The sequence below is a fragment of the Numenius arquata genome, chromosome 2 (assembly GCF_964106895.1).
Source record: "Numenius arquata chromosome 2, bNumArq3.hap1.1, whole genome shotgun sequence".
Taxonomy (NCBI): domain Eukaryota; kingdom Metazoa; phylum Chordata; class Aves; order Charadriiformes; family Scolopacidae; genus Numenius; species Numenius arquata.
In genome coordinates this window covers 43,140,391-43,155,390 of record NC_133577.1, presented here as the reverse complement: position 1 = coordinate 43,155,390, position 15,000 = coordinate 43,140,391, and the positions used below count along the sequence as shown (strand labels likewise).

At 43.2% G+C, this 15,000-nt stretch overlaps 1 protein-coding gene across 1 annotated transcript in view; it reads right to left on the bottom strand.

The window, feature by feature from the left end:
• The window catches only part of PROX1 (prospero homeobox 1), a 44,789-nt gene that overhangs the window by 8,414 nt on the left and 21,375 nt on the right, over positions 1-15,000 (bottom strand). The gene's annotated exons all lie outside the window — the stretch shown is intronic.

Genomic DNA, 15,000 nt, shown 5'->3' with positions numbered 1-15,000 from the left:
GGTTTGAAAACTATGTGGCCTTCAAACAGTCTGCTTGTTCCTACTACAAAGCTGGATAAACATACTTTAAAAATGATAAGATTGGGCCAGGATTGATTTTACTTTCAAATTTTATATAAAGTAGAATTCTTGGTGAGTGTCTGTTTGGATTTTTTTGATCCTAATTATGAGCAGAAATAAACAAGCGCAGCGCAGACAGCTCAAGACGTCAGGCTGCCAGGAGAGGTTAAATTACCCGGAGGCGGCTTTTTTTCCTTTTTTTTTTTTTTTTTTTTGCAATTGCAGGACATTATGGATTAAAAAAATCTTTATTCATGTTGACCTGGTGGGCAACAAGTCACCTTGCCAAATAGGAAAGCCAAAATCTCTAGTGGACTTAGGATCAGAGGTCTTCAGCTGGTGAAGGCTGCTCACGTTGCAGAGCGCAAGGTCGTGGTAATAGGAGGTAAACAGGTTGGAGGGGGTGAGGGGGGAAAGCCAGATCACTCCAGTTGGATGATCTAGACAGTGGGTATAGAGAGGGACTCCGTAGGGAGCCTCTTAACCAAGGATAAGGTGTAAACAGCATCTATTAGACAAGTGATGGAGAACCTCTCTAGGATGATAAGAGAGTCCACTGTCGGGGGAGCAGTCTCACCATGGGTAGCTCCAGGTCAGACAGCTTTAATGTTTGTGCATAGCGGTACGCACCGGCACAGGTACAGCAACGGCAGAAGAGATTCAGGGGAAATATTTCTGCTGAGAAAACCTCATATACACCTCACACAAACTAGATGTGCACAGACACCCCCCACCCCAAAAGTCAGGGTAAGGTGAGCTTTAGGGGCATGGTGCAACTTTCTTAAAGGAGACGCTTGAGAAAATCCACTTGTGTCACCCACATGTAGCCCTGATCCCACCCTCACATGAGGAATATTTAAGCCTGTGGGTTCTGGGGACAAGCTGGCACCTACGTACGTATTTCCATACCTCCAGCCTGTTGTATAGGAAACCTATCGAGGACAAGCCCTTCCGCATCCGTCCCTACCCGTAAGACACTGCATCAGAGCAACGCTGGGGACAAGCCAGCAGCAACACAGTGAGGCATCACACTACTTCTGAAGCCACTTCTCTGTGGGCTTCCGGGGAGGCTGGTGACACTGGGACCAGCCCCTTTCTTGCGTGCATCCCACGGAGCCAGGGACCCCCGTGCTTTAACGAAGAGCTACAGGGCAGCCCCCCTATCCACTGGGCCCTCCGCAGACTAGAGACTTAGGCAATTAGCAGCTGCAGGCACAGGTCTGCCGCCGTTTCCAGGATAACACTGCCCTGAGCAATACTGCCCCACCATTGGTTTTTCTGCGCTTGCAAGGGCAGCTTCTGCAATACCTTGCTGGTGTCCTGGCCCCTGCCATGCTTATCCAGACCGTCACCTCCCCTCACGCACAGGCTCTTTTCCCTGAGCACGGTGAGCTGCTGCGTGGGACCATCTTAGCGCTGCGAGTTGGTGTGGCAGCATATCAAGCAGGAGGCTTTGGCTTCTACACAGAAATTGGAGGCAGGTTTTGGAGTAAGTTGCTACACTTTTTGGCGCGAAAGCCACGGCAGCATATGGCCCAATGTTCTCAGTTTAAGTCTGACACTTAACATTATTTAACAGTTTCTGTGTTAGGTGCTTTATAAGGTAAAGGAAATTAACAATTTTCAGCTAATTAGATCACTCAATTGGCTGAACATCCTGGACACCTCTTAGAAAAAAAACAGGCTGGCTCAGGCGATGGAAAGGCTAATGCCTCTTCCATTATCACTTATGAGGAGACAGAAATAGTTGGAAAGGATGCTTTTATTTTAAAAACACAAATGAAAAAGACCTCAACCATTGGACACTCCAGTAAACACACTTTTCTCCCAACCACCACCTTTCTAGAAAGCAGGATGTCTATTTGCCCACCGCTACATGTGTCCCAATCCCCCTAGCTATGGCAGCAGCTCTCTGGTGCCACCACGGTCTGCATTTATTGCCTTCAGGTTTCCTCTCACGACGCTCGCTGTACAAATCTGTTAAGAAACAGATTTTTTGGAAAGAGAAAAACATGGACAAGAAATTGGGTGGCTGTTCAGGATGGTCTGCTCTCCCACTGCAGCACACAAAGAGAAGCCCACTTTTTTGGGACAGCACTAAAAACACAGTACTGAGCCTGGCACTTGGGAGGGAAAAGCATTAGCCCGAGTCCGAGTCAAAAGAGAAAAATTAGGAAAACCACAGAGGTTTCTTATTGCAGTTACTGTTACACTGTATCTTTTTTACTCTTTGTAAAAAGCTGGAAAACACATGACCCTCAAATGATTTAAGAATGTATTTTAAAAGTGTTTGCTTGCAATGAAGCTGAGATCCCTGATCCCTTGAGTAGACTTTGGGGCACTAGTAATCTGCTGCTGGCTTACTGTTATCTCCTCTGCCAAGCTCACAAAGAGGAGAGAGAATGGGCATGGCTCTTACAAGGAAAAAAAACCTGACAGTGGGGCTGCTGAGATGTCTGATAATATCGGGGAAGTGAAAGTGGTAGTGCAGTGAAAATGGATACTGCGTGATACATTAGATTTAATCACTTGCATTTCAATTAAGCTTTTCCACAAATAAAGATTGGGAAATACTCTGCAGGCTCCCTGCGCAGCTGGAGCGCCAAGCGCCGTTGGTGCTGTGTGCCCCGGCTGGACACACACAACCGCACTTCCGCAGCTCTCTCAGGCTAAAAACCCCCGGCTGCCTCCTGGGGTTCTCCCTGTTAGGACCCGTCTTCCCATTTTGCAGTACGCGAGAAGCATCCCACACACGTCAGCCCCCCTGAAGGATCCCTGTCCTGGGACTGCTGTGCCCGTGGTTCAAGGGATGAGCCTATCCATCACGGAAACACAGCTACTCTCTCGTGCAAACACAACAGCCTTAACATGCTAGTTTTTAAGCACAAAAGTCGGTAAGACTTGTGATCGAGTGGGCTAAAACAAAATAAAAAGACTTTGCATTTACAATTTATTTAGATTTTTTGAAAATCAGTTCTTCCCTTTCCCCATCCTTAAAAATCATTGATAGACTTTTACTGGGGAGATGATTATCAAATTTCCTTTTCTGCCTTACTGGTGAATTAGAACTGCATGAGATGTAGAGGTTTCTAATGGAAACTCTGATTGCCCTTAACTTACTCCATGGCCAATGGCACTGCCGCAGAATGGAAAAATCACTAAGGCTCCTACGGCTTATGATAGTTGGGGGTTGTGTTGGGAAATGTAAGGAAGAATCACAGGAGGGGTTACTGTCACACCCAAGAAGCTGCGTCATACAAAAACTGAAGGAGAAATAAAACTCTCTCACACGAGAATAGTCTAACTTTAACTCAGTCCCATTGCGGTGAAATGCAATCTGCTACAAGAGGCTGCCTACAATGCCAAGCGGCATATTATGTACCCTGCTGCCAAATTCTGGCAGGTACCGCATACAGGCGCCCACAAAAAACCTGTCCAGAAAAGTGAGTACAGGGATGACCACCCAATTCTGGCTCTGCTGCAGGAACAGCAGAGAGGTTATTGCACACTCTCCTGGACACATCAGCCAGACGGCAATGTGATGTGTTACTCAGAAGGACCAGGAGGTACATCCTGGACTGTGATAAGCTGGTATGTCTCTCACCAGCAGTAAGTCCTCTGCTCTCATGGTGTATTTCCATGCGTAAAAGAGCTGGGCAGGCAGAAACTGCTGGTTAGACCATGGATATAGAGGAAAAGCGGTTCATAAAGATTGAAGTGTAGTGGGGATTTACGTTCAGCAGAATTTGGTGCCTGTAGTAGAAGTGACAATTAACAGTTTATACATCTAGAGTATATCTTATATATATAAAGACACTGTAACAGTAAATATCTGTAATTGGTGTTGCTTGCTCTTCCTTACTTTTTCCACCTCTCTGCTTTGCAGTCATCTTTGTCTTCTGTGTCTGGCTCTGAAAGGCTCCAACTGTGCTCTCTCCCTCCTCAGTTTGCATTTGTTGGGGTGGGAGGAGTGAGGAGGGAGGTAAGGGAGAGCGAGGGGAAGCAGGTGGTGTTTAATCAGTCTGGCAGAGAAACAGGCAGTCACCGGGGTCCTTTTGGGGGTGGCATGAAGGTGGTAAGCATGCCCTCTGGCATCAGGGTACCTCCTTTCCTCCTTCCCATGGCTAAGGGTAGGGGCAGGAAATTGCATATGGTTATAGGTGAGGGGTGTTGCAAGTGGAGCCCCGGCTCCACCAGCCCAGGCTCCTGCCGATTAACTCTGATGAATCTCCTCCCAACATAACCGTGCTTTTCTGGGCAGCCTGAGCCCATTGTGGTGGGATAAACTGCTCCATCTAGTCCACCCTGAGCCATGCAGCTGGCCAAATTGGGCTGCAAACACCCTGTTAGAAGCTTCAGTGCAGGACCAGCCGGGAACCAGCGAGCCTTGTAAGCCTGTGAGGTCAGAAGATGAAGTCTTACGTTCTAATGGACTGAGCTCCCTCTCGTTTGACTCCTCTTTATCCACTGCGGAAGGAAATGGTGTGACTCCAGACAGCACTGGATTAGATAACCTCGAGGCTGGGCCTCGTCTGATGGAGCCAGCCCTCTCTGCAATTGCATGAGATAAGTCACTTCGGCTTCCCTCTGAACATTGATACTCGACAGTTAAAGGGCTTTTATTTGCAACGTTGATATCCCCTCTCTCCTCTAAAAACTTTCTGAAGTTGTAGACTACTGCTTTAAATGCATTTATGTGTCTACGCCACCGTTCTCCCCTAAGTTCCAATCAATGCAGCAGCCTTTCTGCTTAGCAACAGAGATCATGCCACCCTAGTCTGCTGCTCTCTACAAAGCCTCTCCATTAACTACAGAAACAAGTTCAAGGCCACATCTTTGAGCGCTCCGGACCACCACCTGGACACGGCTTCTTCTGACGGCATATTTCCACTGGAGCCTTGAAAATGCCCCCCCGCAGAGGGCAGTTCACGAGTCCCTCCAGTGGCACACAAAATGAGGCAGAGCCCGGCTGCGTACCTTCCCCCTCTGCAGATAAGAAAGATGAACCTTGCCCCTTCCAGATCTACAGGGAGAAATCATCTCCAATACGTTGATTACCTTCGGCCAACCCTTCTGGCTGTCCCTCTCTCTCTCGCCCACCCACACTCGCACATCAGAAAGACGCCAGGCTCTTTCTCTGCACTACGAAATCCAGCAATACTCTAGTACTGCAGGTGATGGGCTCTGTGTAACTACAGAAAGTGCTCCAGTACTCTGAAGACTCCCTCTCTCTCAGACCGAACAGTATTTCTTAACTTCACGTCTTCTCATATTAATGTCACTTCAATAGGATACTGAACTGTGCCTACTTCACCTCCCAGGTTATTTTTCTCTCATGCAAGTGAAGGACACACAGTCCTCATGGGCCCTTGCAATATTCTGCTGTTACTTCCTCACAGCCTCAGTATTTCGCCCTTACAGGTTTAAGTATCTTTGAACACAGCATCCCCGTTGCGATCCACACCAGTGCTGGGAGGTCTCTCCACGAGCAAATCTGTGCTGCCAGTGCTCTCTCAGCCCAGGGATATCTGCTTTGAGAAAGGGCAGGACCCCAGAAAGCTGGCCAGAAACCAGCGTGGGTCACGATGCTGCTACACCTCTCCCACCGTTTCCAAAGGTTATGACAGATTGCAAATTCTCATTATGAGAGCCTGACTCTCATCCATTTTAAAACATGTTGAAGATATCAAGCAAACAGTGTTCTGCGTGAAGGTGACCTATTCAAAGTCCTATCGGAGGGGCAATCCTATCTGGAAGACTTCTGTTAGAGTCACTCACACAGCCCTGACCCCGCACTGTGAGACGGTATCGGCTGGGACCTCCTCTTTTGGCAAATGCGCCTTACAAAAATAAAAACAACGCCCCCCTCCACCCCGCATCCACAAACATGATGGCTTTGTGCCTCCCAATCCAGCTCTGCATTTAATTTTCAGTTTTAAAATAAACAAATGAAATTTTTTTCCAATTAACATTTAACATACATTCACACACTTGACTGTATAGTAACACAACAAAAGACAGCTCTTCAGCTGGCACAGATTAATTAGTTGCAATGATTGCTGGAGATGATTTACACCAGAAACTGAGAATCCAGCCCAGAATTTAGTTCAGCATCATGGAGAAAAAGCATGGGGTGGGTGGGATGTGGAGAGAAAAATCTTACAAAGCTAGTAAGCTAACCCACTATTTCTCATTGCTTTGGTACGTCATTTATATGGAACAGCTTAGATAAAGTTTAAAAGATCGTACATTTTCCTTAATTTTCACAGTACAAAGTGTTCTATGTCCTTTTGATGTGACACACTAAAACAAGATACAAGAAATTTCAGTTGATCAGGTCTCGTGAACACCCTCCTCCTTCACTGTGGACAGTGCTGCTACTCCAAAAGTTCTGAGTGAGAAATTTAACTATGTCGTCTAAAAGAAATTTTAAAAGTCTGGAAAAAACATGTGCAACTTGCATGTTACCCATTACCATAACCAGGATTTATTAGATGGTAAGAGAAATCACTGGTTTCTTTTAATTTTCTTTTTTTTTCCTCCTTTTTATTTGCAAACACCAAGTTTTAAAATTGAACTGCCTAGCCTAACAAACTCTTTCTATATGGAGCATGAATGAAAAAGCATTTCAGCTTGTGAGGGATAAGACTTTATGCAATTGAGGGACAACATGGGTTAAATTTCACCTTGCTTCTCACTCCTCATCTACGACGGGTTTTTGGAGAACGACGGACATCTGGAAATCAGTTTTACATAGAAAAATAGAAAACAGGGAAGAACTAGGAAGATGAATAAAGGCTCATCACAGACACAAAAGACCAGAGCAAAAAGAAGCTTGGATTTGGGTATTCTTGTCTGGCAAGGAGGCAGGCAGTAAGGCTAATGAAGCATTTGCGATATGGGACGTATGCCAGCGTAACAAAGAAGATGTGCATCAGCTCTGCAGATGTGCCAAAGCCCCCAGAGCAAAATAATGACATAATCACCATCAGTGTCACAGACCAGACTGTACACAAGGTGACATGGGAGAGAATAAATAAGAGTCTTTAGAGGCCTGTAGTACACACACGGGAAGGAATAGCCATTCCTCACAACTGCCACAAGAGAGTGGCGAGATGTTGGGTATAATGTGTGCAGCTAGCAAAAGAAATCTTGAATTGTGCAAGGCTAACGCACTATAAATCGGTGCTTTTCTCGATCTCCAGTTGACGTTTCAATTCCCACTACCCCTTGTTGAATGCAAAATGAAATGGCAGTAGGAGTCGGAAGAGTTTGCCAAGTTTTGTTTTGGTTTGTTTTTGTTGGTTTCTTTTTGTTTTTTTTCTTTGAAGGGGGCTGTTTTGCTTGAGAAGAGGATGGGGCAATAAGGATGAGTACCGGTAAATAATTGTAAAAGAAAAAAGCAAAAAAGCAAAAACCCTAGACCAAAACACAGCACACCACCACTACATGCACGCACGGGCACAGAAACCCTGCACCATTCAGCTGGAACAATCCTAGGATTCCCCCAAAGCAAAATCAGAAACAAACGAGGACGACTTCTGCTTTTTTTTGAGGGGTTGTGCTTTCTGGTTTACTGTTATCCATGAAGTAAACCAGGAAAAATCCCTCTAAAATATTTTTCCACACTAAAAGACAAGATTACTATTTTATTGATCAGTAATAAAACACCGCTTAGGGCAATTTAGTACTTAACATGTTATTTGCGGTGGGGAGTAATCTGAAAAGCTCTGAGTAGCCTTAAATCATTTCACAACAGCTCTTCCTGCATAAAAGCAAGTGTTTGCCTCCGTACAGCTGTGTGATTTTGTGGTATATTTTTTTTACAGGACTTTTGTCAATTTTTAAAGGGAACATCTGTTTGATAAAGTAGAACAACGCTGGTAGTAATCCACAGGCCTAAGTGGGCAAACTGTGAAAGAGCAGGAGGTGTGCCGAAGGCGCCAACAGGACTCTTGCAGAAGGAACGCTCAAGTACATAATTGTTTGCAGGATCTGGCCCTCCAAGAGGAGCTCAGAAGAACAAAGCACTTGGCTTCACCAGTGTCCCTTTTCATTGCTTCTAATGAAAGATTCATAAGAATAACTTTAATTTTTTATGATCTTTTTTTGCATTACTGTATTAGCTGCATCTACTTTGTATGCAATTTCTTCTTAAATACAGAAAACCTGTTTCAAAATGCCAGGCATAATAACTTAATCAGTACAATAATTGATCTTGATTGTTGTGCGGTCCTTCTTAACAGTGAGGAAGTGAGATGGAGCCCAGAAAATGTTTTATATGATTATTCCTTTTCATTGCAAAGTGATGTATTTATGAAGAATGCAGTTGAAGGTCTGGAGAGGAGTACCTTTTTATTTTTTTTTTTTTTTGACAAAAAAAAAAATTATTAAAACCTCCCTAATTTGCTAGTTAAACTGTTCAGTGGAAGAATGATTGTATTTGTCCTTTTTGGCTTCGCCCAATTAATTGGAGCAGTAACATAACGATTGTTAATAAACAGCCCTAATTTGACTATACTTCTTGCCTATCCACTATAGCAGCACCTTATCTTTGTTTAGTATATCATCGGGGAAAACAAGAAAGCATGTATATAATTTTGTTCTGATGTTGTATATGAAGTTTAATAATTACACCACAGAGGATTCTAAATTAATTGCAGAAGGCACAACAATATTAATAATCTGTTTAGCAAACTCCGGCTTCTTTGCACTTTGATGTTATGAGCAGAGACAGTATGAACTGTGGCAGTTTTTTATATTGGGCGAATGTTTGTTTCTTTTACAGCTTATACCAATGTTTCCTTTTATGCTTTTTCTACTGTGCACCTTTCTTCCCTCTAAGGAAAAAAAAAAAAAAAAACAAACCACGAAACAAAACCACAGAACAACTCAACAAACAAGCCTGTGCTTATTTGGGTGCGTTTCGATCAAAGCTGACAGATCGAATTTTTAATTTATTTACCAAAGTTTCATTGCAGCCATTCTTCATAATTACAGCAGCGTTTTAATTTTTTTTTTCTTCCCTTGAATAGGAGAGAAGGGGTTCTGAGAAAGTTTTTAATTAGCTAAATAGGTCTGTGTAATCTAGATGAAATAAACACGCCCGTTTGAAAGGGTTGTTAGAACTTTTCCAGCCATTTAATCCATAGATGGCTGAACACAATGATACCTTCCACAGAAAGCTACAGCCACCACCAGCAGCTGTTAGAAGAGAGCTTGCTCCCTGCTCCTATTGATAACCCTTTGTGGAATGAAGAAAAAGAGCTGAGGGAAGGAGAACTGAATGTCAGACAATAGACATCGCTACACACACTGTCTCTGAACTTTCCTCATCTCTGAAGGACAATTAATTATGAAGGCCTTTGGGGTAGGTCGAAGCAAGGGAAAACCTACTGCTGGCCCAGCACTCCAGCCGCTATCTCTGTGTTTGTTAAATGGTTGTGCCTGTTGGGGAACCAGAGTAGCAGCCACCAAAATAGCCAATAGATCATTTAGGAAAAAAGAGCAAAAGATTTTTTTATGTGTGTCTGTCCTTGTATAATTCTATTCTCACTGTGAAATCATCCATACACAAAACACAAGGACAATTTTTTTTTTTTTTTTAGAAGAGCCACAGGGTAGGTTACAGTCAGAAACGGCCTCTCAGTGGTGTGTTAAAAAGGATGGTCTTTTCACCAAATCATTTCACAGAGGCAAAACAGACAAACACAAAGAGTTGAGACTTTTTCTCCTACATTAAATAGAGTAACTGATAAGGTCAGACATATGATACCTAAAGACATGAATCTGTGAACTCTTGAAGTCAAAGGACTTCTCTGTGCAAAGGAACAATCTTTCAAAGGAAATAGATCATAGAACTCCACTGAATCCCCTTTAAACTTTATGAAGCAGGAGGAGAAAAAGCTCTAAGTAGGGAAGCTTGACAGAAGAGCCTTGAACTATTTTCTGAAGGAAAGATGAGACCCTCCCTAGGCTGCCACAAAACATCTTTTTTTTTCTAAAGGCTCTTCTGAACTTTGATATGTGCCAAGACACCGCTATTGAAAGCTGTATAATTATGTGCTATAGCCACTGTAGAAAATGCTTTGTTCACCACAACAAAGAACAATAAGCAAAGTAAAGTGACATTACACTGTATCTTTTTCTTTAAGAATGTTGAGAAAGGTCACGGTACGTTATAACTAATAAAGCTGTTGAGTAAGGAAGTTTAAAGTTGATCTTGCTGTGCTTAAATGTAACCCAATGACAAAAAGGCAGAGGGAACTAAAATTGTAATGACATTAAAAAATAGATCATATATCAACGTGCCAACTTCATTATACAAACACCTTGAATCCAAAGGACACAAACAGTAAAACCGAGTGTAGTCCTGCAACAGTATTCCTCTCGCAATTCTCTCCCTAATAGCTTCCAACTACAATCTGCAGTTCAACTAACTGCAAAAACTGACTAATAAGCATTAGTTGATACATGCAATGCAGGGACCTTCTATTGCAAGCCGTGGATTTTGTTACTTGATTAAAAACCAGGTTCATTTCCTGTGCAGTTTCAAAGCAAGCTCTGCTGTTTCACATGAGAGCCTCTTCAAAATTTAAAAAAAAAAAAAAAAAAAGGAAAAAAGGCCTGAGGGCACCTATTACATTTACGTTTCCTGAAACCAAGATTTTTAAGTGAAAAAAAAGTTCCATCTAGACACCTATGTTTCAGTTTTTCTTCAGAGGAATCAGGACAGTTATGTTTGCTATTCTCAAATTGCCAAAGCAGCTTTACTCTCCTTCCTGCAGATCACCAGACAGCGGCCTTCTGACTTTGTCTTTAAGAACGCTGAGAACGATGTAGAAACGCTACAACAATAAAGCCCTTGAAGGAGGAAGTATACAGCTGAGGGAAAAAATGCGAGGAGTTTAATGCTGAAACAAACAACTGTTAGGCTGTGCCCACTGCTGGTACCACCAGAAGTGCAGACTGCCACGGCACAGCAGTTCCAACGGAAAGAGCAATCTCTGAGATGGAAGTTAGCATGTTATGGACTTCATTTTCACTTCTCCTGGGGCCACTTTACACAGCTCCAGTTGTGTAAAGGAGTATTCGAGTGGTTATAAATTCTACTTTACGGTGCTTGTGTATCGCAAAACCAATGGTAAGTGGCTTTAGTTTAAATAAGAATCAGGTTTGAAAGCTTTAATTCTCCTTCTGATGAACACCAATTCAGTTCAAGATGAATCCTGCAGATGAAATTGGGGAAGAATACAGGTTCCTAAAATAAGCACATGAGTGGCCAGAATTTTCGATAATTTAGGATGTCTTAATTTTTGGATGCAGTGCTGGGCACACTTCATTTTCAGGGAATGGACCATTGAGGACCTCCTGACAAAGTGGCTCTCATTAATAGTTCTCCAGTTGAGCATCCCAAAATGGAATTGGCCTAAAAACATCATCACTTCCGAAAATTTTGGCAGCCAGCTTTCCTCTCAAGGGTTCATAGGCTGCTTACATGACTAGGTTATTTCTTAGATTTTATAAGTGGTGTTATTTGAATTGTTTTACATAATTTCATTGATTTTTATGGGACTAGCTCAGTGCCTTAAGTTAAACATTCTGCTAAGACTTGAGTACAACTGGTCTTAATTAAGTTTTTCCCACTAGTATGGCTTTCCCCTGCCAAAAGCGGAGCAAACTTCTTAAAAATGGTTTTCTCCCCCTTCGAAACAACGGCACGTGCCGTAACTAGCGCTATGAAAAGAGGCAATCATCGCATTGAGCCCCACTGTACCAAAACTGCATACAGTGTATTTGTGCAAATAACGCAGCTTGGCAGACGTTTCACTATTGTGATCAATCTCAATAACTACGTCTGCAAAACGGGGTGAGTTCCCGTGAAGCAGCAGGCAGGCTGAGCTCAGAAAGATGGCGTGTGCAGGGGCTTGCTTTGGTGCTCATTTGCTCGCTCCGCAGAGGAGCGTGGCGAGCGTAAGGAGTAGGCAGGAGAGCAGAGAGCGAAATCGCTAGCACAGAGAGACCCTGAGACTTCAGAACTAAGACTGAGTCGTTAAATGCCCATGAGGAAAAGGAAGGGGCATCGTGCAGAGAGACGTTAATACACAGAGAACGACGGTAACAGCAAAAAAATGCCAGGGAACAAGGAAGATGGAGGAGGAGCGGGAACCAAAGCAAGGTATTGTCCTCAGGCCAATTTATTTTGCTTGTTTTAAGTACATAAATTGAAAAAAAACTATGTTTTTTAACCATATTTTTATTTTAACTCACAGCACAATGTCCCCCTTGTTTGAAGTCATCCTGCCACAGTCACAACTGTGAGCTCTGATGATCCATTTTAGGATGGATTTTGAAAGTGATTTATGAAATAATTTGGGATTTTTTTTCTTTTTTTACTTTTAATACATAGCAATAATACCTGACTGTAACTACTGCAGCTGGCATTCAAAAGCCTATGGGAACACCACAGATGAGACAGGTATCAAGTGGCACAGCAAGCTGTCCTCTCTTTCTGACCAACTTCGGCATTTGTGCTGGGACACTGACATTTGTGGCTTTCATTCACCAGGACAACCCACCTCCTCCCTCCCTGGAAGAACTGCCCTGGAGCAGAGAAGCATCTTCACCTTTCACAAAAAAAAAATGTTGGGTTTTTTTTCCCCTCCCTTTTAAAATGCCTTTTCAAATGGCTCTGTGCAGCTCAGGACAGGTTTCTCCAGCTAACCCTGCTGCTAGAGAGGGAAATGTGGAACCGGCTACACACACACACGTGTGCACACAAAACACAGGCAAAGTTGCATCGCGCTGGAGGAGGCGTTGTATCTGTCTCTGGCTCACAGCCACAAGGGTACAATGGCAAAGCTAAAAACGATAGGACATGTGGTTTGTTAAACATCTTATTTGACTTTGCTACAAGCTGTCAGTTCCAATGTGCAGGGAAAGGAACACAATATCACCGATTCCTGAGCAAATCAATGGCACAGCCCGATACAGACCAAATGCACATTTTAGCTTTATTCTTTTTCCCTCATAGTCAATTTAGGACTATTAAAATATATGCATGAATTTCACCCAGAGAGAGATAAAGGAGGAGGGTTTAGGAATAGTAGTGCAGGTGATTTAAGAGAAACAGCATATCACACTAATCAGAAGATCAGCAAAGCATCATTGAAGTATGAGAGGAAGGAACTTTGATGACGCTAAATATGGCAAATGCTCAGTTTGCTAAATCCCTTTGGATCCAATTTCAACATTACAGTACTTGTCATTTTTGCTTTGCAGCTTGTGGGGGAGGGGCCAGGCATTTATGGGGAAAAGTTACATCGCCTACATTAGAAACTGCACTGTACACCATGATGATCTCAAGAGTGCTGGATCTTCAGCGCAAAACCAAGATTTAAACCCCTAGGAAGTTCAAATTACGCTAGATAACACAAGAAAGAGTGTGAAATATCTGCAAATCATCGCTGCTTCTAACATTCCTTTCCTTTCATGATGGGGGAAAAAAACCAAGGGGGTCCTTTCCTACCAGCCAGTAGACACCTTGCTGAGATGAGGAGACTGTGATCACCAACAGTACTAAACATAGGAGATTTGCATTTTCTTATCTACCTGAAAGCACCAATAACCTCCCCACATTTCTTCACTGAAGTAATCTATTTACATTAACACTGCAACTAATGTTTTGAAATGCAGCAATAAGTGCCTGAAATCATCAAGGATCTGAGAGCAAAGAACATTTCAATCTACGTTCTGCAAACAGAAAAAAAAGTTGCATTAAAAAGAAAAAAAGCTTGAGGGAATTTAAGCACATTTTGACAGAAAAGAAGTTGGTCACATTTATCTCCTTATGTATTTCCTTTTCTTTTCCTGTGTTTACCTATTATGCCTGTCATGGAGGCTGGGAGTCTCCTGTACTGTACCTGCGTGAGTACCTAAGGGGGCCAGAGCCCTCAGAAAGACCTGGAGGGGCCATGGCACACCAAACATGAAGCCTGAATGTTGTCATCAGCTGCAAACCTCTGGAGGACCGTCCTCTTCCCCACTCTTTCTTCATCTGCCCCTTCCATGCAAGCATTCTCCCAGAAAACTTTGTCTGCCCAGAAGAGGGGGAAGGAGCTGAGAAAGTCTTTGCTTAAAGACTTTTTGCATCATCTGAACTTACGTGCTGTGAAAACAAGCACTGCTAAAAATCCCCCGGAAGGATTTTAGGCAGGAAACCACCCTCCTTCGGTGGACAAGTGTCACTTTCGCTACAGGGGGGGCTCATTATGCAACTTGAGCCCGAGTGAAAGGTGCAGACAAAAAAAAAAAAAAAAAAAATTAGCATCACCATCACTTTCTCACTCCACCAAGAGATGGGATTACTCCAGCCTCCCCCTCACGCACACCCTGTTCAAATGCATCATTACATCTGACCACCTGAACAATGCAAACTGCCATCCTCAGCAGGGAGGAACACTCTCCCGTGGTATCGCCGAGGGTCAGCATGTTAATGATAACAATAGTCGGCTGAGCTACCAGGCTGGCCTGTAAACAGGAATCTTAATCAAAGCCACAAACCCGTTACAGCAGAAAACAGAGAGCATTTACTTCGAGTAGTCATTTTATCCTGCAGCTTGACAAAGCAAATGCATTTCAGTTCTATAAATCAAATGAAGGAAAGTAGAGGAAGGTAACTGCAAGTGTTTGATCATGCAATTACAGAACTTTAGAAGAGCCGTGAGGCGATTTCTTTCACTACGGTCCCTCCTAAAGGAAACTTCAAAAAGTTGAAACTAAGAAACTTATCAAAAAAAGTGAAAACTTTTATCTCTTGTCAAGCCCTAGTGAGGCGTAAGTCTCCAGCTACCAGGGCTAAAAAGATTAATTAGCGTCATTCAGGGATGTGGAATGCCCAGATTCCACCGGTCAGGGCCACAATAAAAAGGTACATTATTT